This window comes from Rhinolophus sinicus, linkage group LG02 (genome assembly GCF_036562045.2).
Source record: "Rhinolophus sinicus isolate RSC01 linkage group LG02, ASM3656204v1, whole genome shotgun sequence".
Lineage (NCBI taxonomy): Eukaryota > Metazoa > Chordata > Mammalia > Chiroptera > Rhinolophidae > Rhinolophus > Rhinolophus sinicus.
The window spans coordinates 67,076,404-67,098,892 of NC_133752.1; the positions used below are offsets into that span (position 1 = coordinate 67,076,404).

At 33.0% G+C, this 22,489-nt stretch overlaps 1 long non-coding RNA gene across 1 annotated transcript in view; it reads right to left on the bottom strand.

Moving 5' to 3' along the window:
• The window catches only part of LOC141568312 (uncharacterized), a 143,147-nt gene that overhangs the window by 17,895 nt on the left and 102,763 nt on the right, over positions 1 to 22,489 (bottom strand). The window contains exon 2 of the long non-coding RNA XR_012491435.1: positions 16,591 to 16,650. This is a non-coding gene — a long non-coding RNA (uncharacterized LOC141568312). The remainder of the gene's footprint in view (positions 1 to 16,590; positions 16,651 to 22,489) is intronic.

The following is a 22,489-nucleotide window of genomic DNA, read 5'->3' on the forward strand; positions in this document are numbered from 1 at the left end:
CTAATTCAATTTTAAAACACTTAAAATTCTTCACTCTGTTTACTATAAATTTATTCAGCAAGAAGATGCAATCAAAATGCTCCAAAAATGTAAGTTACTAAAAATGGTACTTGCATTCACTTTCACATAGTAGTTACTCAATAAAATATAGTGTAGGTTTTGAACTCACTAGAGTTGCTTAAATATAACAAGTCAGCTGCATCAACTAGGGAATATAGTAATAATAATAGAATCTAAATTAGATAGCATTAACTGCCTGTTAAAGAATGTAAATTGGCTATAACAGAAAAGGAGCAAAGTAAGGATTGCAAATACTAGCAAAATACTGAGTGGTGCAAATATCAAATGGTATTGATTTATTATATAAGCCTTACCTATATATTTGTGAGAAAAAGAATAACAGTTATATATATTCTACAATAAATGGATGCCACAAATTAAAACCACCCATATTATAACCCATATAATATGCATGACAACTCATTGAGTTCTGTCAGATATCAATTTCTATCACTAGTGAGTAATGAAAGCTTTCAGCCAGTGGCAAAATCAAGCTTAACCACTACTACAAACTGATTGAAGCGATTCCATTGAATGTCTCATCTCCTTATTAGGAAAATATTTACATGGGAAAAAATTAAAAGTTTGCTATAAACTTTTCATTATTATGAGTTTGTCCTAAGCGTTCTATAGATCTGTCTCAGAAAAGAAATAAAAAACAAACTGCAAAAAGAAAAAAAAAATAACTTTTGAAAAGTTAAAAGAAAAATGAAGCTGTATTTTCAGGAATTAAATTGAAATATGTTGTGATTAAGATGAAATTACATCATCTAATTTTATTTTTTCTGATGATAATAAAAACATATGCCCCAGTCAATATGATTATGAATGTGTAGAAATGGGATTGGGTTGTGTGGCTCTGGAGCTGCATTTTTGCTAGATTCTAGTACTTCTAATATTTTTCTTCAAATGTTAACACTTTTCTGGCCATTAAAATAATATAAGGCATTGATTTACTTAACCATATCACTGATATCTCAATGTTTCATGGCACACTGAAAATGTCTGAGTCCTTGTTCTCTGGCTATTCACTTCTAAATGGCAAATACAAAATAGAAAGACTCATAAAATCACTTTGATTTTTTGCATGCAATTATCTCAATAGGACGTACAGTCTTTAGAGAATAAGAGACCATACAGGTCAGTCCTTTTCAAATAGTACTTTGAGAGAACCCTATTGGTGACATCCATGGACACTGGACCTTAGCAGGAGTAAAGATAATGGGAATAGAGGGTCCCACGCAAGTCTCTCTGATACTGTGTTTTGATTATTAACCATTCTACTATTACTATCATTCAAATGGATAAACTAATGGGACATATGATCTGATCATGGAATAGAAAATTCATAGTCATATATAATAGCACTTATATGACAGAGAAAATCTAATAATGAACAACTGCTAATCATAGTACAAAAGAGTGGAGGCTAGTGGCATTGGAACTCAACTGCATAAGTTTGAAACCCAGCTTGGTTACTTAAAGTTAATATATGTAAAACCTTTAAAGAGAATATAGTACATATTAAGTGTTCCAAAAAATATCACCTATTATTGAGAAAGTGTGTGGTGATTGTTGCATTATGCATACTTTGATAGAACTCCAAGTATATGTATTTTGGGAACACATAAGAATGAATTTTTCCTTAGTCTTTGATATGCATTGTATGGACAGTTTATGAACACTGAAAAATGAACATAGCCTCAAAGAGTTTTCAAATTAAACTTGAATTTCTAGGACTCCGGAGTGTTCACTCTTAAGCCTCTTTTTTTTTTTTTTTTTTTTTTTGTTTGTTTGTTTGTTTGTTTGTTATGGAAGGCTTCATTTAATCAGTAATCACTTTAAGTCCACATCTAGAGTACAAATAAAATCAGAAACCTCCAATATTTCCTTCGATTGATTCGTAAAGTGTTGATTCACAAAATTTTATACAAATAGGAATCACTGAGGTGGGTTTTCTAACTGCCAATTTTGGTTCTCAGCATGAGTAATTCTTAGGATCTAGATAAGCAAGAGACAATACCTGGAAAATATTCTGCAGGATATAAGACAATTTACGCTTATAGGTTTACTTAATACATGCTGAGTTATGATTTCTCCTTTACTCAGAACAAAACTTGATGCATTTCTAAAAGTTCTGAATCACCTATATCCAATTTTAGGTGTAGAAGTGAAGGGAAATTGGATAAATTAAAGAGTTATTCACCTGGACAGATGCCAAAGCTACTACATGTCATTAGCACTGTAACATTTCACAACTGTTATAAAAGTTTATTAGAAAAAAAGATGCACGGCTGGGGAGTCTGTGTAAATGGAATTTAGTAGAACATTAGTTACATAAAATCCACCTTTGATATGTGGGAGTAATGACAGGGCATGGGAAAGGACCAATATAAGTCCAAATAATGGAAAACAAAAAAGTGCACTAATCTTTTGATTATTGAGGGGAAGATTAATTGGTTAAACCCCAGCAGGTAGCTGATCCTAGAACAATGATGAGGCATCTGTTGAGTGCTGCTGTTTGCCAAACATTTGGTTCAAATCCTATGGGATAATCCACATTTGTATCCAAGGAGAGTAGAGGAGAGGAAGTAGGAGGTAAGTGAAAACGAAGAACAGGCAAATTATAATCAGAGCTAATCAGATGTTGCCTATATTTTGAAGAACCCCTCTGTGTTTTAGCATAGCTAGCTTGCATTCCTTAAGCACTCTGTAGATAGACTATACCCTATATAAGAATGAAAAATACTGAATTACTGATGTATAGGACAAAGTAATTCATAGACTTCTGACTATAGTACGCACACATTTGTATATTCTACTTTCTCTATATAGATTCCAATAGTAACTCTATAGACTCTAAAATAACTCATCACAAATTATCTTTTTGTACATATTTGCTATACTAATATATAACAGGCTCCCCCGTAGCCAAATATAAAGTTTTATATTTTTCCATTAAAATTTTATACAAATTGGCAGGTCATTAAATCATGCATCAAAGAAGACACTTAATCCAGTCAATAAGTAATGATGATCTTTCTACTGCCTTGCTAGAATCTATGTTACAGGACAGAAATACAGGGATACATAAAAGAAACATGGCCTCAGTCATTATTTAGATTAATTCTCTTGGGAGAAATGATATCAAACCATGTAAAACAAACACGTAAAATAATTACAAAATGAAATAATAGGTATTAAATGCATTATAGGTATTAAAGAGAAAAACACAGGCCCAAAATAGCACCATTTGTGCTAAAGCCCATATTAAACCTAGATTTAATACCTGTCCTAACTACTGTTTCCTAGAAATATAATTTTAATCAACTAGTCTAGAATTTTCTGATCAAGAACCACTAAGGTAATCTGTCATATCATGTGGGCCCTCTCCATCCCCCAAAGAAGGAATTGGCAACTTACATGATATAAACCCTTGCAGTTCCCTCCCCTACCAAAAGAAGATGACTTGTTGGTCTAAAAATGACAGTTTCTTTTCTTTTGTTAAAAGCTCCCTTGTCCCCACTCTTCTTCCTTCCATTTTGTACAACTCCCTCAGAATGCCCTTCTAAACGATGCATGAGATACTGCCAGATTTGTAAATCATTAATAAAACCAATTAAATCTTCAAATTTACTCAGTTGAATTTTGTTCTTTATCATGGGAAATATGCTGGAAATGAGTTTTAGAAAAATCTAAGGACTTATTTTGGATAGACTAATTACTCACTGAGGCCAAGACCAAAAGGATGAGATGGAGCTGTAAAATATCAGGGAAAGGAGGAAAATCATATGCAAAAGCTCTGAGGATCTTAAGTGCTCTTCTCTCTCTCTCTCTCTCTCTCTCTCTCTCTCTATCTCTATCTCTATCTCTCCCCTCCCTCCCTCCCTCCCTCCCTCCCTCCCTCCCTCCCTCCCTCCCTCCCTCCCTCCCTCTCTCCTTTCTTTCTTTCTTTCTTTCTTTCTTTCTTTCTTTCTTTCTTTCTTTCTTTCTTTCTTTCTTTCTTCTTTTATTTTTGTAAATATGAACAGTTTATGTAAATGTTGTAGGAGAAAGAAAATACATTTAATTGTACATGGATATCAATATAGAAAGGGAATATAGTGTGGGATCATTGTTTTGAAATGTTATCCATGGTATGTTAATATTGCTTTCTTCAAATTCCTCCAATTGGAGGATGCTCATTCTTGTCTATTACACCTTCTGCAAACCCATGGTAGGGACAATGTCACAGCCTTCCTGCTCTCCATTCCTACATCTCCTCTATGATTCTACAACTTCATGCCCTCCCTCATTTCACCTCTAAAATCTGTGTACAAATTCTTTCCCACCCTCATAGCTTCCATCATCCTGGGCTTGTCTCTCCTCTACCATGTTATTTGGGAACTTTGACGCCCATAGTTTTCTTGTTAAGTCCAGTTCCTGTCATTTTCTTGAGCAGTTTTAGCATCTTTGTTGATGACCTATTTAACACTTTCACTGAACGATCTCGGGAATAAAAAACAGGGTTTAAACTTTCATTTTGTCATTTAGCACACAATTAGATAAGTTTTCTGACTTCAGTTTCCCCCTCTGTGAAATAGGGAAAATGTATATGTGTGTGTGTGTATATATATATATATATATATATATATATATATATATATGTATTTTTTTTCCCCAATGGTAGCTGTAAAGTTGTAAACCGATGGTAGAAGCATCACATGGATTATACGTAAAACTACATCATAATCTTAGTCTGTTGTAAAATTATCTTTACTCAGTGACAGTTACTTAGTCAACCAAATCATATGACCATAATTTATATTTTGTGTTATTTGTAAAGATTCAATTTTGGGATATATCCTCGGATTGTATCTTTCACGTCACAAATTCCTTGACCTTATTCACTCTCTTAATCTTTTAAAACCATCCTCCTGATCACTTAATCATTCACCTTCCTTTTATTTCACTTTCCCTGCTACTGTACATAACTAAGAAGGAATAGGATGATGAGTCTCTTTACTATGTCATTTCTGAGCTTGAGGTATTCTATACTCTACCAATGGTTTTTCACCAGAGCCTAATGGTCCCCACCTCACTCAAAGGTAGTTTTAAATAATGTGTGGGATGGTTGGGTTGTTATTGACATTTAGTTTTTAGGATACATATGGGTAAACATCCTTAAGATATATGACAGTCTCATGAATCTAAAATTTGACCTCCAAAGTGCCAATAGTGCCCCTATTGAAAGCACTACTGGATATGCAGGACTTTTGTTCATGACCTGGTTCTTATTATTATCTTTTTTTTTTAAATATATACAGCCACTTTACTCGAAACAGCCCCAAGCTGGAAGTAGGTGAATGGTTAAACAAACCCATAATATACAAGATCCTAAAGACGGTCACTTGGAAGAGATCATGTTAAACCACTTTTCTAAAAACACATATGTGTGTGTGCATGTAAGTGCATATGCACACATGCTTTCAGTTTATAAATCCACTGAATATTAGATTAAATCTCCTGGCACTTTGTTCTAATCTTTCCTAGCATTTTATATTTGTCAAAATAATGTTCTTTTTTGCCTTTACCATATGGGCAAAATAGGGAAAAATGAATTAATAAGTGACTAATTTATTCTCCCCCCACCCCCAATACTCTCCTCACCCAATTTGTAAAGTGTAAAACTTGGAATGTGTAAAAGAATATGTGATTATCTGCTGTCTTCACACTTGGCCTGAAATGAAACTATTTCAACCTAAATGCAGTCACAGCCCACCTCCTTAAATGTGCTTCATACTTCACTTCTACTGTTGATTATTCCCTAGAGAGTAGCACATGGGATCACTAAATTTTCCACCTCTAAAAATATAGATGCCTAGTGTAATCTCAAAAACTGTTAGAAAACAAATAGTAGGCTATTCAGCTGTCACCCTGACTTCTATGCTATTCTCTAAGAGAATGATTTTCTATTATTTGGCACAAGTATTTTACTCCGTAGAAATAAAACTTTCTTTGAGGTATGAGGGAGCATCTGCTCCCTCTTGAAGTCAATAAGAGTGAAATTGTGTATTGAGGGGCATCACTTATGGGGTGAGTGCCGTGTAACTGGGCCAACAACCACTCATCTTCCCTGTGTTTTTGCTGCATTCCAATTTTCTAACATTTTTTCTTATGAAATATTTCAACCAAAAAATATATACAATATAATATAAATGTTGTACATAGCACCCAGTTCTGTTAAATATTAATAGTTTACATTTTTGAATTCCATTATTTTTAATGAAGTACTAGATAACAGAATCAGTGGACGTTTTCGGCATCTTTTCCTATTCCATTGCTGCCCATTTTCCCCTGAGTACATTGTAATAATGAATTATTTAAAATTCCCAATTCTACACTTATGTTTATATTCGCTTTATATACGTATATACACATGCACACAATGTAAAGAATTGTAATGTGTGTGTTCAATTTTATATAAATGGCATTATTTTTTCTTTTATCTTCATTTTCTTAATATTACATTATGAAGTGTTATTTTCTTTGAAACGTGAAAATCTAGTTTATCCATCTTAAGCTCTGTATAATATGTAATTATATCAATATATAAATATGTATTTATGTATCACTTTTTATTTAGGCTATTAATTATTTCATTCCAAACAATACTCTGTGTTGTACACATGTATATATTTTCTTTATCAGTGGACTCCACACTTTTGATCATACTTATAATAAAAAGCATGCATAGTATATTTTGACTCCTCCCTGCATCCCCACCCCCTAATCTAAGACATACAAACACACTCACGTGCACAAACTGAAACAAAATATTCACAGTATATTAATTATTCTTATGCTTGAGATATATCTTGGTAGTTCTTTTGTATTTAATTTCATTCAATTTAATTACATAAGATGCAGATCAAGATCCATTTTTTGGACTCTATACCCCAGTAATGATGTCATAAATCACAGTGTGAAAAACACTACTCTAAAAATAATCTTAGAAGAGAAATTGCTTCTTCATGGAGTACACTTTAACATAAAAGTAATCTATTTATAGATAAATTCTTCCAATGTAAGGCAAAGTGGTAAAAATATTACCAAAGGGGATCCAGCGAGCGAGCGAGCGAGAGAGAGAGAGAGAGAGAGAGAGAGAGATTTAATTTAAATATGTGACCTGTACAACCAAACTGAAAGTTTACCATTCAGTTTTTGATGGAGCTGATGTAAACTTTATATTTCTTTCACTTTAAACAATTTTCATCAAAATTTTGAGAACTGATTTCAACCAGAACTCTTTTCTTTGTTCCTGTCCTTGAAAATACTGTTCTTATCTAAACCTGGAGACCTACCCTATGTATTCTATAACTTATCCTATTCCAAATGATCTACACCCACTCGTACTTTCTTTCTATTCAGCTTAGCAGAAACATGTACTTCGTTGATTTTTTTTCTGAATACCCCACTTGATAAGAATTTAAAATTATCTTGCTGTCATTTCCCTTGCTGAATAATATAAATGCAGGCATTTCCATGGTATTCTACAAGAATACTAAGAACATTGCTTAGAACAGTAACATTTTCATTAGATTAGTAGTTTTGCACTTCAAATGAAACACATTGTAACACTTGGCTTTGTCACAAGGCGATACAACATAGAGCTCTAGTCACATTTGTTCTCCATGAACCTAAATCTCCACTGATTACAGACATAAAAAGGATAATATTCTACAGTCTGACAAATATGTAATATGTAAAGTCTCTATACAGCAATGCTATGCAAAATTACTTTGATTAATTTACATTCACCTCTGGTAAATAGTAACTCCCAACCGCATAAACAGGGATTTACATGTACAATAGAGTAACAGAAAGGTACTGGCAACATATTAATCTCATAGCTCTGCAATTTGTGGATTTTCTAAGGCACTTATTTAAGCATGTCTATTATATGATGATTATATTTCTGGAGAACAGGTGGCATGTTGAGAAAAGCTATATACCATACAGAGATCAGTTAGGATAAAATAATTGTATCATTTTCTTTAAATTTCTCAGTCCTTGCTTACACATTTTAATTTGAAACAACTTGAATGAATACAGCATTACTTTCCCAGTTATACTGCACTCAGAATGTACCATATTTCTAACCTGAAGGCATAAACTTTAGTGACATCCTAATCATTTTCACTGCAACCTATGTCTGTGCTATAAACCGTGGATTAAATAGTAGGTGGATAATAAACAGCAGGAGCAGATGAATTCCTAAAAACAAATGATCTCTATTTGAATGCAAATATCCCCATTAATAAAGAATGAGAGCCGAAACATTTAAAAAATCAGTAATATATTAAAGTGAATTATTTCAGAACAGGTTATTTTCCAGCAGCTCTTGAATGAGCTATTTCTTTATATGTTGGTAACTAATTATTACATACATTTTGTATGTATTTTTAATACACATAAACTATGGATTTGATCTTTATTTCTTGTCAGTGTATTTGAAAATAATTTGCAGCAACACATCTAAACTGTTGGGTTTCATGCTAAGTAGGAAAAAATGGGTTGAAGACTTAATTTACTCTGCAATCTAGAAGATAAATAATAGTCGTTAATATAATGTAATGAAAATGAAGATTTGAAACCCTGCATCTGGCCCTCTTTAAAGATATGTAAAGATACTAAACTTGGCAATGATATTTTATCATGGACATCAATCTAGTGGCCAATATGTAATGTCTGATTGATTATTTCCCAAGATACATGTACTATATTTTGGATGAAGTGTGTAACTTTTATTTAAAAGATGCAACAAAGTGAGAATCATCACTTTGTTAAATGCATATATTATAGCAGGAGACGAAGAAGGAAAACATAGATTTAAATGATATTTCGTTCCCATGGTGGTGGGTTGTGTTATTGTACTTAACTTCTGTTGGTTTCACAATTCTTCACAACCAAAGCCCAAACCACATCTCTTGTCCCTTCACCTATGTCCTGTCTTTCTTCAGTCTGTGCCCCAGCACACGCTCTTTTCTTCCTACCTTTCCCACCCTGTTAAATAGGCAAACTCCTGCTCATGTGCAACACCCAAGGTCAAATTCTTATTATAGCCTTATCATAGGCTTCCCTGTGTCCAGTGCTACAATTATTTGTAGTGATTCAGTGATCAGTAGATGATTGAGTCCTTGGTGCTTTAACCATGTCGTCATTCGAAGATTTACATTTTATTTTAATATCTGTCTTTATTTCTCCCACATAAAGTTTTGAATTCTCAAAATGCCTCTTTCATCTCTGGTTATTTGTCCTTAATCTCCTTTACCTGTTAATCTTTCTCCACTTGGTTTCCGATAAATATTGCAGTTAGTTCCTCAAAATACTTCCCTAGGCCTTATTTTTAAAAACACTGTATACCCTATTCCTAGGTAATTTAACTTATATATGTTTCTCAGATATACATCAATATGTCCAAACTCTTTTTTGGAAACTAGATCCATTTCCTTGATATTTCAAAAACACTTCAAATTCAACAAGTCTTAAATCAAAAACATATTGGTGTCCCCCAAACCTAGTATTTCTACATGTTTACTATCTCAGGGAATAAGTCTACCTATTACACAAGCCAGAAATCTGGTTGCATTCTTTGACATCTTACTCTTATTTTTCTCTTACATGTAAGTGTGTGGATTTATTCCTTGATCACCTCAGTAATCTAGACACATCTTGCCATTTCTATTGCCACTTTCATTTCTATTGTTCAATTTATCATCATCTCTTAACTGGAACACTGTAATAGTCTCTTAACTGGTATCCACTCAGATAATCTGGCTTTGTAGAGTTCCTTCTTGACACATAGCAGCTGGAGTGAAATGTTAAATTACAAATCTGATATGAGGAAATCACATTTGGGAATATTTTAATTTACTTTAATAGAGCTATTTCTTTGTTATGTAAATATTCCTTCAATGGCCAAATTGTCTTTCTGTGGAAATGTCTTCAAGAGAGAAAATACTTTTCATTTATTGAAATATAAAAAGCAACAATTATTCAAGTAAATAATTCTCTGTGAAGTGTTTATGCATCCGTCTCTTGTAAGATATACTTGATAAATCTTTTGCATGCATACTTGAGATCTTTACATTCTAAACAACCACAAATGCTCTGAGAGCCCTCATTTTGTATCCTGTAAATAAATGGGATGTTTTCTTTGGGAGAAAAAAATTGCACTGTAGTGACATTAATATCATTAATACTTAAAATGTCATTTACATTTGTAAGCAACCTGAATAATTAAAAATGCAAATTTAGCCTACTTAGGAGTAATAACTTTACATGTAAGTTTTATGAGTTGAATCTCATTACTTATTCATAACATACTAGCAATTTTTTAAAAAGTACTGTAACAAAAATGTAAACGTCAATACATAAGTGGCTATATGGCAATTTCAGCAGAGTGAGATACTCCTTTCTTATCTACCAGGGAGAAAAGTTTTATTAGGAAAATATTCACTGCTTCCAAACAAAAGTTGTCTTCTAAATGAAATGAACTTACAGAATCATTTTCTTAACTCACTATTATCCACTCAATCATTGGGCTTGCTGTAAACCATAAAAATATTGATTTTTCAGAAAATTAATCCTGGAGGTAGATAGTAATCTTTCTTTTTTCTGACTTTAAATTTTACCTACTGTTGTAGTCTATTATTTGAATAACATACTGCAAAACTGAAGCGAAATAAGAAACATCAAATATAGTCCCATATATTTTCAAACCAATTGGACTTCATTTTTCAGGTTAAAAAGTACTTTAATGGTTAAAGAAATGCATAGTCAGTTTAAAACCTCATCAATCTATGACAGTTATGTGTTCACTTCTAGCAAAATTCAAATAATTTTGTTTTATTCTTTAAATTATTTCTTAGAAACTATGCCAGGTTATACAAGTCATCTTATCATTTCCATGTTCTAAACTATTTTGTTAGTACGCCTCATATTTAAAATTGCAACATTTTTATTCCTGAATTAATTATTTCTATCTTCCATTTGTTTCTCCTCCTTCTCAACTACCACCATTTTTCTGTCAAGAAAATCCCTTCAATTTTTTCTCTTCACAAACATCTCTTGAGCCATGAACTTAATCAAATCCTGAAGAATTAAAATTAAATTTAAATAAAAATTCTAGAGGATCATAATCAAGGGCTGATATATCTTACTGTAAATTTTAAAATTTAAAATTAGAAAGATCATCTGTCTTTCTCAATTTTATCTAATTAGTGGATATGAGAAAAACTGGGTCTAGTATCCAGATCACCTATCTCCCAGGCCAATGCACACAAAACCCTGCTGATACTTCACACTTCAAAGACAGTGATTCCATTAGTGTCCACCTAAAATTGTGTCCAGTGTAAAATCAACCCATTATTTTCTCAGCCACTGATGGAAAAAACTTCATTACAGCTAAGATTTGTGTTTTAAAATCTGATATGAGGAGAATTCTTACGAAGTTATTTTTGGTCAGATATAGAGGATTATATATACATTTCAGAATTTTCAATATTGTATCAGAATAAGATAACAATGAATCACAGTGCTGAAAGATATATATTATACTCATTCAAAGACATGTTTTTGATACAAATCAATCATTTTGACATAAATCTGATCATTGCTTATGTTGGGGTGAGGCGATTGACCACAAAAAATATATCTGGTGTGATGAAAATATCCTATGTAGTGTTTCAATGGCAGTTATATGACTGCATATATTTTTCAAAAGCCATTAAACAATACCCTTAAATGTGCACATTTTAATACACTTATAAACATCAATGAATGTGATGTACAAAAAGTGATTTTCATTTTCAATATATATTTAGGAAATAGACAACAGATAAATCAATAGCAATTGCCTAATTTAATGTACATGCTAAGATAAAACTTCTCCTAGAGAAGACAGTTATTGAAATGAGCTGGCACAACTTCATAGAACTTGAGAAATCACAAGGACTTGAATGCAACAATACTACACAAGGCAGGGACATGGCAGGGCTAGAATAGCAACACTAGTGAAGAGATTAATTAAGGAGTCTCTAAAAATTTATGTTTCTCACACACTTCTCCCTCCCTCCTCCTCAGATGTCTACCAATGAACAAACTACACAACTCCTCTTTTCCTGACCAGAAGGACACTGGAAATTTATTGACCTAATACATCTAAATAGCATGAATCACCAGACTGAAAAGCAAGATGAAGCACCAGTAGCAATACATTTAAAGATGCTATAGTAAGGCACGTGACAATAAAATTTCAAAACAACTCGAATAAAAGACAAAGTATTAAAATTCACCAAAAGAAGAAAAACTGTCCCAACCAATGGATTTACCAGAAGCTGACATTTGTATTCTCACCAATGGTATTGGAAGCTAGAGACAATAGACAAGACACATCAACATTCTGATTAAACCTGATTTGCAAACTGTAATTTTATACCCAGACATACTATATATCAGATATGAAGACAGAATACATATATTGTTAGACAATAAAGTTGCTCAGAAAATACACATCCTCTATAGCATTTCAAAAAAAAAAAGTTATTGAATAATTCACTTCATCAAAATGGAGGCATGGCTAAAGAAAGAGGTAGATGTTCTTCCCCAGAAACAGGGTATTCAACACAGGAAATGTGAAATGTTAGTTTTAAAATGATTTCAAAGAGTAGTCTCAGGATGACACCTGTGAGAATTGGTCAAATTGTTAGGGAAAAATAAAAATGAGTACATAGAAATCTAAGAAAAAAAAATGAGGCATTTACTAACTTGAAATTACCAAATTTATCATAAAAGAACTGATGGTTGAGAGAGGCTCTCTCTTGAAATACACATCTTCCTGTAAACAAAAAAACAAAAAAAGAAAGAAAGAAAGAAAAGAAACTTGAAAATAACAACAAAAAACAACAGTATAATATCAGAAGGCAAATTTAAAGAAAGTCTTCAGAAAGAACAAATAGTTAAATAGATTGCTATGATGATAAAAACAGAATAACAAAATTGGAGAATTGATCTAGAAGTTACAACATCTGAATCAAGGAAGGAAACTGTCAAAGAAAAAAAAATACTCATAATAGTGTCCCCCCACCCTTTATCATCTCTATGTGGGATACTTATGGCTATAATAACTTAGTAAAATATTTACTTTGTATGTAGAACCGAAATCCATATGGAGAGAAAATTAAATTTTGTACCCTATAACATGGCTTACTGGCTTACATTTACATCTTATCCCCTTTACATCCTCCCAAATTGTACTTTGCCCCAATTAATTATACCACTAAGGAAAAGAACTGATAGGAGTTATGATCAGAGACAAGGACATTATTAAATGAAGGTGATATCTTCTGGTGGGTAAAAGAAAGGGATTTCAAACTACTGAGTCTACCTAATATATGAGGATTGGCTCCTTGAATAATGCTGTAGTTTTAAAATTGCCCTCTAGCTATCACCCAAATCATTGTCCTGGGATGGCCTAGCTGCACAGGTGTATAACAGACTTTCTCTAGGTTTTAGAGAGAAATTATGTTCTTTGGGAATTCTTGAAATTTCCTTACCTTGATCCTGTTTTATCAGTGGAGTATTAAAATACACAGTCAACATATTAGACTGTGTGCTTTGGAAGGAGGAGGCAAAAGGGCTGATTAGGGTTTGCTGTATGAATGGAAGGAATCTTTAAGCTCTGTATCATTCATGTAAGAAAAATCTACCTGCGTTTAGAAGTTTAGAATACTAAAATGCTTTGCTGGTAGTGTATGTCTTTGCACACTTATCTCAGGAATCCATGGCAACCAAATATCACACAGAAGATTGCTCAATACTGGGTCAGGGTATATTGTCTATATCTCCTTCTAAGAACAAAGATGACATATTATCCACATGTTAAGCATATATCATTTCAAACCCTAATTTGGCTGTCATGAATCTGTCACATAAAACATATTTTCTGGGTGTAGACATTAACAAAATTGTTTTCTTGTGGTTGTAGAAAGGTAAAATTGAAATGAAAGTTTAAGTTGAAAGGCAAATTTAATATTATATAGGCAATGTTGGGAAAGTCTCCATTAATAATTTGATAGTTGATAAAGTATCCTTGAATTATTTTCTTACTTAATTCTATTAATAGCCACACATGATGAAGTTATCTGGATAAATTCAGAGCTGACACTTCAACCTAGTCTTTCGATTCAAAACAGTTTTCCAGACTCTCAGCCTATCTACAGCCTAATAGCCAATTGACAGTATTTTTTTAGGCGTGAAAACCTATCCTCAAATATTCAGCACAAAACTCAAACCTAGATAGGAGTAAAAGCTGTGACAAACTGTGGGTAGAGAGATGAGAGGTGTGTATGTGGTATAGTGCAGTGTGTGTGTGTGTGTGTGTGTGTGTGTGTGTGTGTGTGTGTGTGATCGAAGGCAGATAAATGTCAGCCTAGGGAGAAAAAAAGGCAAAAGGTAATCTAAAAGATACACTTTAGATAGTTCTCTAGTTTTCAGTTACTTTCTTCTTTCTTCTTCATTCACAAGAGAGCCATTGTCTGTCCCATATCTATTAGAGGCTAGAAAATCAGCAAAATTGTACCAATATCAGGTAAAGACAAAAGGATAACATGTCAGTTCTCAAATTTGTATTAACATAAATATTCATTCTGGGGGACAAATCCCTGGAGTGGGATTACTAGGTAGCACTAGTTTATGATTACATTTATATGAAACAGCCAAACCGTTTGCTTAAGTGACTGTACTTCTTGCTTATCTACTAGCAATGCAAGAGAATTCAATTTCTCTGCACCCTCACCAACACGTAGTTTATTATTATTATTACTACTACTATCATACTACTGCTACTAGTATTACTATTACTATTATAATTTTGTATTTGAGACATTATAATAAATGTGGTATGTTATTGTGGTTTAATTTGCATATCCCTGATGACTACTAATGTCTCTTGATATTAGTGCTTATTTTTACCAATACAGCTCCTTTAGTGATGTGTCTATTCTAATATTTTTGTCAATTTTTAAAAATTGGGTTGTTTCTTTTCTCAGTAATGAGTATTGTATTTGATCTGCTAGTATTTTGTTTAAGATTTTTGCATATGTATTCATTAGAGATATTGGCCTGTAGTTTTCTTTTTTGTGTGTTATCATTACCTAAGTCTTGGTATCAGGGTAATGTTATCCTCATAAAATAAGTTAGGAAGTATTACGTCTGGGACTATATCAAACTAAGAAGCTTCAGCAAAGCAAAAGAAACAATAAAACAAAGAGACAACCAACCAAATGGGAGAAGATATTTGCAAACCTACACCTCCAATAAAGGGCTAACATCCAAAATATATAAAGAACTTATACAACTCAACAACAATAACAACAACAATCAACAAAAACTATCTAATGAAAAAAAGGGCAGAGGACCTGAACAGACCCTTCTTCCAAGAAGATATACAAACGCAAACAGATATATATGAAAAGATGCTCAAATTAACTCGCTATTACTGAAATGCAAATCAAAACCATAATGAGATACCACCTCACACCTGTTAGAATGGCTATTATCAGTAAGACATAATAAAAAGTGTTGGAGCGATTGGTGAGAAAAGGAACCCTCATACACTGTTGGTGGGAGTGTATATTGGTACAGCCACTATGAAAAACAGTATCGAAGTTCCTCAAGAAATTAAGAGTAAATTACTATATGGCCTAGCAATTCTTCTTCTGGGTATCTACTATAAAAAAAGAAATGAAGACATTTATCTGTAAAGGCATATGTACCTCTATGTTCATTGCAGTATTATTCATAGTGGCCAAGACAAGGAAACAACTGATGTGTCCTTCGACAAATGACTGGATAAAGAAGATGTGGTATATACATATACAATGGAATACTACTCTGCCATAAGAAAAGGTAAAATAATGCCATTGGTGACAACATGGATAGATCTTGAGATTATTATGCTAAACGAAATAAGTCAGACAGAGTAAGTCGAGAACCATATGACTTCACTCATATGTGGGATATAAAACTGAAAACAGCAAACGGACAAGACAAACATATTGAGCAAATCTCATAGATACAGACGACAGTTTAGTGGTTACCAGAAGATAATATGGGGGAGCTAGAAGCATGTAAAGGGGGTCAAACATATGGTGATGGAATGAGAATTGACTCTGGGTGGTGAACACACAATGCAATACACAGATGACGTATTATAGCATTGTACACCTGAAACTTACATAATTTTATTAACAAATGCTGCACGAATACATTTAACTAAAACTCTACTTTCAAACTACTTCAATGACCATTGAGCAAAATCGTAATTATAATTGGCAAAGCAGTTAGATTGGAACACAAGGGCAGAAAAGAATAAGTACTCACTAACACATGAGCACAAGTGTCTTATTTGGTTATTATATTTGTTTTAAAATAAAGAATATGATGTTCATATTTTAAGTACATCTATTTCTTATTGAGTGTACTTACCACGAAAGGCCTTGGGTAGTTCATTTTTCTCTCAGTGAAATAATCGCTGATTTTCTAGGCCTGCAATGGTAAAGAAGAGACTCTGGAGTTTTGGGACAATATCAAGATACTGATATCCTCTGGAAAAAGCTGGTTTGTCCCAGGTGAGATAACCCCCTCCATTTCCACACTTCTATTCCATCTAGGACACTACTCTCCCTATGGGTTACAAAGGTGAGGTAGAGGTAATAAAGTTTAATTGTTAATAAGTCTTTATTAATATTTTCTAAAATGGTGATTATTAGAATCAACATTAACACTGTAATAGCCATTTTACAACAGAACATAAAATGGAGACATTAGAATGGGGAAAATGGAGAGAATAAGAAAATGAAGAGAAAAAATATGTATTTATATATCATTATTTTTTGTACAAAACTTGTCCATTAATTTGTATGTAAGGGGTGCTGCCCTTCTCATCTCCTCATCTTACATGAGAATTTATATTCACTTGTATCATTCCAACATTATAGATATATAAAATCACAGATTGTTAGTAAGGAGAAACCTAAAAATTAATCTATTTTGATAATTAAAAACTGATGGCTTTAGGTCTAAGTTTGCACTGTATCAATGTTTTATATTACCTTCTTGAAAATGTTTGGACTGGCATTTAAAAAGCAAATATTTGAAGTTAAAAAAAATCTTAGATACATGTGGAAAAAGAAAACCAAAAAAAAAAAAAGACACGGAAAAGTTGCTATACTAGGCCAAATTTCTACATGGAAATAATTGTAGGAGATTACTTTTAGAAGGGATATTTACTCTTCAATTTGCTGAAATAGTCACCTGACACGTTTAATTTACTTAAATTACCTATTGAATCTCTGTGGGTATTTGAATCTGTGAAGTATTCAGTCCGTTCTTTTAATTTCATAGGTGAGAAAGTACAAAGTAGAGTTTCATTGAAATTAAGGACTCGTGAGTTCACCAAAGATGATGACCATGGAGGTGGTATGGAATAGAAGTCTTCTGGGTTGATTTATTTTAGCAATAGCTATGGTAATTTCCCTCATTCTGACAGCTAGAAAAATATAAGCAATACCTTTTAATTATTTTAACAGATACACCATATTTAAAAAATAGAAATCTAGAACTTCCCTATGTTGTCATTGACTTTATTATGAGTAAGTGCTTTGGAGTGGAGACACATGCCGATTCTATTCAAATAATTTAATGAGCTGTAGAATAACATTCTGAACTTCTGACATTCACCCTGATTTCTAATACTGATATGATGTGATATGATGAGAAGGAGTAAATTGTTCCAGTACTTAATGATCAATGATACCAGTTTGTGTGTTTTTTTCAAAGGTGCAATTCATATCCAGGAATATATCAGTAACATAAGAGCACAGATTTTGTATTATGTTTAGTTTTGCAGATGAGGGATAATGCTGCTCCCTTTTTGAACATACATCTTACTTTTTAAAGTTTTGCATATAATCATTCCTACTTGAGTTTCAGTGCTCAGAAAAAGGTGAAACACTGTCTTCCCAAAACATAGCAATTCACTTACATTTAATAAGAGCTTCCATCCTTTCTAAACCTATGCTCTGTCTTAATTTAATGGCGAGGCAAACCTAGGTTATAGGCAATTAAGTATCTTACCTGAGTTCACAAAGCAATTCAGAGACACAAAGAAACACAAACTAAAACTTTCTCACAGAGCTTCCAACCATGGCTCCCAGAACTCCCATTGATGTCATTGTTTATTTCTTCTCTAGAAACTGTTACAATCCAATTGAAATACACATTCCATAAACCTTTCTTTTGATGGATTTGTAGATAAATTCATTTCTCTCTATGCTCTGATTTATTTGCTGATACAATGAGATGATATTTAACTCTATAATAATGTCATTTAACTTTAAAATGTGTTTTGAGATGAATTTTGCATAATGAATGGTGTAAAAAGTAGCATTTTATTGTATTGCATTATGACCAGTCATTAGGTTTGGTGAATTGGTTTTTCTTGCTAATGTTTGTGTTAAATTAAAAACACTAAATTGAGATAATCATGCATGAATCCTGCATGAGGCATTAACAATGGAATACTGGAAACAAAGCTGATATCTATTGCGTTACAACTAGTCAAAAGGGAAAAAAATTTAGGCTGTAAGCAATGTGTGATGATTTCAGTTCCTCTGGAAAGAAAAACAGTATCATTTCTGTTCTAACTATATTAATGCAGAACAGTCCAATTAGGAAAAGTATAAAAGGGAGCGGTTCCATTCACTTGAACTGAAAATCCATTGTGTTCTTATAGACTCGTTATTTTCAAATAATGAAAGGTTTGTTAACTATGAAGCTCTGCTGCTTCAACTTTTTAAATTTAGAAGCTGAAAAAAATGAAGAGTCTGGGTAAACCCACAGCAGCTTAATTCCATGGCATGCTCCTAATAGATACAAATCCACCAATAATGCATTTGCCCTTAGGAGCTTTGAAAAAGCTTACAGTGCTTACTCATGCCAACACAGTCATTTCATTCATCTGTTACTGTTTTGGTTGTTTTCCTGTCTACTGACTTTTAATAATTGAGATTGTATATTGCGCCCACTCCCTCCTCTGCAAACATTGACCCTTAGCTTCTGTGGCACTAGCCATCTGGAACTGTCTGCCCTCTTCACATCACTGGATACCTAATTCACCGCTTGCTAGAGTACAAAACTCCCATTTAGCTCAGTAGGAGTTTAAAGAAAGATGAGTGGTAGATTGAACACTCATGATCACCTGCCCAGTTTTGAAACACAGCCAAAATAGTACCACTGTCATGAAAAAAAAAAAAATCTTAGTCATGTTAACAATAAGTGCATAGTCACATAAAATGTCAAATCAGCATCATATATTATATTCCCATCATATATCACATTAATATCAGCTGATTGGAAACATATCCATCCGGTTGCATTCCTCTGATAAGCAAGAATTTTATATATCAGCTAGTCACATCCCTTGACTAAGACAGAGTTCCATGAAACCACTCGATCATAGAGGTAAATAATATAAATTTAGGGGTCCAAGATGGGTGGTCCCTTGTGATTTACTGATCACCATTATATTTGTCTAATTGTTTTGGATTCAAGGAATAGAGCGCCTAAAGTAACAGGAGTTTTTATAACTATTTACAGATAAATATTGACACTACAGCTAGGTTTTTCAACAACCTAGAATAAGCAACACGACCAGGCCTCAAAGGACAAAATAATCCTCTGTGCATGTAGGGATTTCAGAGAGTACATCTTAAAGGGTACAGGCATACATCAGAGATATTGAGCTTTTGGTTCCTGACCATCATAATAAAGGATAGCGATAAAGCGAGTCATAATCTTTTTGTTGATAAAGGGTCTTGCTGTCATTTGTAAACAAGCACAATACCTGTGAGGCACAACAAAGCAAAGAGCAACACAGGTATTGTAGAGCAATAAAACAAGGTATGACTGTATTTAGCGTTCATGACAGCTTCACCACATCAGTCAGTGTCTTTTACCCCAGCACAAAAGTACTTCATTAATTGTGAATTATTATGAAATAAATTAATTCCATTGGTTGTGTTCCACAATTCTTTCTTGTTCCTCTCTCTCTCTTCCTCTCTCTCTTTGTCTCGCTCATGCACTCTCACTCTGTCTCTCTGCCAGGTCTGACTCTAGGGTGTGAGGGCTATTTGTTTTCCTTCTGCTTTCCCTTGGGCCAGCCTCAACCAAAACTTGTCTATGTGTTTTGTTTTGTTTCCTTTTGTTTTGTTTGTTTGTTGTTGTTTTTTTTTTTTTTTTGGTAAGAAGTTACTTAAAGACACAACAATTACTAAACTCCAACAATCTAATAGTTACCTGATAAATACTTTGAAAGTCTATGCTCCTGGGTACATCAGGTGCAAGAAATTATCCTGCCATTTTTCTTCCATGTAAAATGAACTGTCACTCTCAGAGTTTGGAATCTGTGGACTTAACACTGCCTTCTACCTACCTAATTTATCTAAACCCACATAGTCAAAGTTGTCAGTGGCAAGCTCCCCTTTCAGTATCCTCATATTAGGATATTTTTGGTTGAAGATATAGAAGCACAAGTTTAAAGAGATGGGTGACTTAGGCGTTGCTCAAGGTGCAGAACTCTAGTGTCATCAGAAATATGTTTCTTGGTTCCTCCTTTGATCTATGTTGATTGATTCTCATGCATTAGAGGACTTCTGGCAACTCTAGACATATGGTGTTTCCCCGAAAATAAGACCTAGGCAGACAATTAGCTCTAATGTGTCTTTTGGAGCAAAAATTAATATAAGACCCGGTCTTATTTTACTATAAGATCTGGTCTTAATATAATAATATAATATAATATAATATAATATAATATAATATAATATAATATAATATAATATAATATAATATAATACAATATAATACCGGGTCTTATATTAATCTTTGCTCCGAAAGACACATTAGAGCTGATTGTCCAGCTAGGTCTTATTTTTGGGGAAACATGGTATATCTTTCTTAACAGTTACCAAACTTATTACAAGAGCTTGACAGCATCTCTTTTCCATGGTTCTCATATTATTATCCATAGGGAGATTCATTCTGACAACTTTGGGATTGGTCCAACTGGACCCAATTGTCCCAACCTTTCAGATGAGAAAAAAACTTAACAATAGAGCTTTGTCCTGTATCCAAACATAAATATATGTGTGTTTGTGGATGGAAGGTATAATACTTAATGAACCACATAAATGGACTAATGAAAAAATGATGGTTCTCAAGGAGAAAATCAAATGTCATTTGCAGAAAAATTGGGTAGATACTAGGCTTTCTATAGCAATAAATATCCAGTGTAAGAACTTAAAATGTATACTATGATAAGTGATGTGAAGTGCTAAGTAATGTACATGAAGGCTAAGGATTAGCAGGAGCAGTGTAGAAAGACCTTCTAAGTTCTATTCCTTATTGCACTGATCTGCTAGTATCGCAAGCTCCTATATTATTTACTGATTTAGTTTCCAAACGTCCTTCAGGAAAAGTGAGTTTTAGAGATTGTGAAAAATAGAGAAAGGGCCTTACTTTCCTTCTGAGGATTTGTGAATTACCTATATGATATACTAATGAATCTTCAAGGGAACTCGTGCAGCAGCTCTCATAAATCAGTCAGGAGATTCTTAGGACTGGCATGCAGGACATGAATAGCATTGCTACATATCAAGATTTTGCTATGATTTTGTTATGATATCTATGATTTCCAATCCAATACTCTATAAATATTTTGTTACCAGATTGAAGAAATAAATATTCTAGTAAATCAAATATTTCAGACATGAAATTATATTTTTGTATTTGAATATTTACCAAATTATTAGAATATAATAAGATATTTAATAATATGAAGAAATCAGCATTTAATTGTATAAATCATATGGAAATTTTTTGATGCAAGCTGGCTATTATTTCCAGTAAACTACTGATTACTTCTTGTTTGCAAATGTGACTTTGCCATATCACTAATCCACATGTCTTGAGAAATTACTTAACAGTTTCAAGATGATGACATGTAAACTAGAGAAATAGTAATAAGTGTATGTAAACTAAAGAAATGCCATTTATGTCTGTTTGCTTTTATCGTTTTATATATCCTCTCTTGCTGTAAGTAACAGCAAGCATTCAAAGTACTTCACATAGAACATAGTGACGATAAGGTACACCTAAAATGGATTGAACATTAGAATCTTTATCACAGAAATTCAATTTTCTTTATAATATAATAGTGTAGAGGTGCCAGTTAATAGAGAATGCTTCATGAAAACATGTAAAACCAGTTTCATCTTACTGTTTTCCTTAATTGAATATCCACCAGTATTTGTCTTAATCTCCTGAA